The sequence below is a fragment of the Pteropus vampyrus genome, unplaced genomic scaffold (assembly GCF_000151845.1).
Source record: "Pteropus vampyrus isolate Shadow unplaced genomic scaffold, Pvam_2.0 Scaffold4, whole genome shotgun sequence".
Classification (NCBI taxonomy): domain Eukaryota; kingdom Metazoa; phylum Chordata; class Mammalia; order Chiroptera; family Pteropodidae; genus Pteropus; species Pteropus vampyrus.
This window is the reverse complement of record NW_011888785.1, coordinates 6,082,196-6,084,984: the sequence shown is the minus strand read 5'-3', so window position 1 is coordinate 6,084,984 and position 2,789 is coordinate 6,082,196. Positions and strand designations below refer to the sequence as shown.

The 2,789-nt window shown below is 32.3% G+C and overlaps 1 pseudogene; it reads left to right on the top strand.

Annotated features, from left to right (window-relative positions):
* The first annotated feature begins 472 nt into the window (after nt 1–472).
* Nucleotides 473–591, top strand: LOC111743031 (annotated as a pseudogene).
* The last annotated feature ends 2,198 nt before the right edge of the window (nt 592–2,789 follow it).

Below are 2,789 nucleotides of genomic sequence, written 5' to 3'. Positions count from 1 at the left end.
ATCTATTTTCACTGATGAGCTTTATTTCTTTTAGGACTTGGTAATATGTGCATGCATTACAAAATTTATAAAAAGAAATACAGAGTAAACCAAGTCTCTTTGTCCATGTCTCTCCCAGGTCCTTAAACCTCTCACAAGAAACAACCTTCTCTTATCAGAGACATTTAATGCCATACCAAATCATAGATATATTTTCCTTTTATTCTCATAAAATAATAACATTTGTGATATACTTTGCCTTTTTTTCACTTATGACCTTGGGCATTTTGTTAACTTCATACATAAGAGGCTACGTCTGATCAAATTTAAAAATAATATTACAAATTTTGAACCAAGTCTGTATCATTGAAAACCCAAATACATGACCAAATGTCTCTTTCAAATGCTATTTCCAGTAACTTAAGTCCACAGAAGTAACACTTTGTCATGTCATATGAGATCAACATTCCCATTTAATCAAATGACAAATTAAGTCTACGGCCATGCCACCCTGAACATGCCCGATCTTGTCTGATCTTGTAAGCTAAGCAGGGTTGGGCCTGGTTGGTATTGGGATGGGAGACCACCTAGGAAGACTGGGTACTGTAGGTGTAAAGAAAAAAAAAATTAAGTCAATTTGGAGATAATATTCTTTAAAGGTGAAATATACCAACTTTTACCTCATCACATTGTATAGAGGAAATGCTAATTTAAAATACATGTATTATTTTCCATAAATTTAGACAAAATAATTATTCTCTTTCTGCTTCAGTTTCCTTATCTTCAAAGTGTGTTTCGAATGAAATAACTGGGATTACTATTAGCTCTTTGAAAAGTCTACTATTTTATTATTTCTCAAAGCAATTACTTCTTTTTAAATCAAACATAATAGATAATGTATCGGAAAGATAATGGAATATATCTTTGACTTCTTGGAAGAGGTAAACAATTTATATTTTAAAAGTTTTGTGATTATGGCAGATTCAGTGGCCTCAGCAGTAGCCAGCCATGGGCTGCTTAGCGAAGTATCACTATTAATATGATTTAACCCTTTAAACTTCCTTTTTCCATGTCTCCGGGTTCAAAATTTCATGTTCTTAAAATGGAATATCTGGATTGATTCAACTCAAGTCTCCAATCACCTCTGAAACAAGAGACAGGAGGTAGTCTCATTGCTGGAGCACTTTACTGTGGATTAAAGCTTTTATAACAAGACACCAGTGCCATGACCTTGACAGCTATACCAAGAGGTGTTTATTTGTCATATATTCTGAGTATAATTCTGTGTACTAAACACATCCTAGTTATTGTATTACATTAGGAGAGAAATTACTGGACACCATTATTAAGTAAATATTTTAATTTCACAAAGGGAATTTAGTAAACAGTACATTTGCAGTGCTTTATTTTTATATACACAAAATTCTTGAATTTTCTTTTGAGTTTACCTCCTTCTTTTTTTGATGTAGGATTACTGCCGAATGTAAGTTTGATTCCTTAAAGATATTGGAGTCTAAGAAAATGGAGTAAGTAGAACTGATTTCACCAGGAAGTCAAAGAATATAATTTCTAAGATAATACTCTCATGTTTATTATTACATAACTATTTATTTAATACATATGGCAGTTGGATTAAAAAATCAAGGCATGTTATTTTACTTATGTATGAATGAAGAATAATAATTTTTACCTATGAAAAGAGAGACAATTAGGATTAAATAATGCATTTAGGGGGATTTAGGAATAAAAATGTTAAAAATATGACATTGTAAAAATTCATTCATGGTCTAGCTATCCCTTAATAGTTTTACCAGATGGTTGCTAGGCTGTGAGTTCCCTAAGGACATGAATCAAATTCTTATCACTTATTATCCATTAGAAATTGTGGCAAATGATCAATGCTTGTGTATTTAATAGAAAAAAAATAGCCTTGGGGGGAAAGAGAAATGGAATTACAATATAAAATATACTTAAAATGAGACTAATAAAACCATAATTGTAAAGGTGAACTGGCATAGAACCTGAACAAGAATGCACATATATAAGAAATAGAATTGGGGGATGTGGCGGTCATAGCTGGACTGGCCCAGAAAACAGGCACTGGCAGGATGACTTGACCAGCCCTTAAACTCACTACCCCAGGCAACTGTCAATCTTCCTCTTTTTCTTGTGCCAGCCTGTCACTCTCCTCTGATTCTTTGAAACCATATAGATTGTACAACAGTCCAAGGAATATTTCTCTTTTATGGCCTTGAATCTTTAAATCATATTCGGTTGATATTTGACATACTCGTTGACAGCCTAAATGGATTTTTTAATAGTGTAGCTTAGATAAATCTTTCTTCTGTTGTAGGGGAGCCAAAAATGTTTTTATGGCTAACTCTAGCTTAATAAGCATCCAGAGTTTTAAAAAACTGCAACCATTTAATTTTTAATATGGATTGGTTCCTTTTGGTAATTAAAAACAAACATTTTGTAAAACTGCCAGCACATTAATCAAAATAATATAGGGTTATGTACATCAGGCATTTAAACATGTTTTAAACCTTTCTGAGATGGAATCATGAAGTAAAATTAAAATAGACTGAAACAATGTTCTTTATTGCTTAAGCCTGGTATAGACCAAAGGTCATATATGAAGTTCAGCTACGGCTACATAACATTCCAGTAGATTTTAAGGTTTACTTAGTAATACATATCTAAATATGTGTGTGTGTCATTATAATAACATGTAGCACCAAGAAATAAAAGACGTATGTATCATCTTGGTTATGTAGGCCTCAAAGTTTTTGTCACTTTGAGGTCAAGTT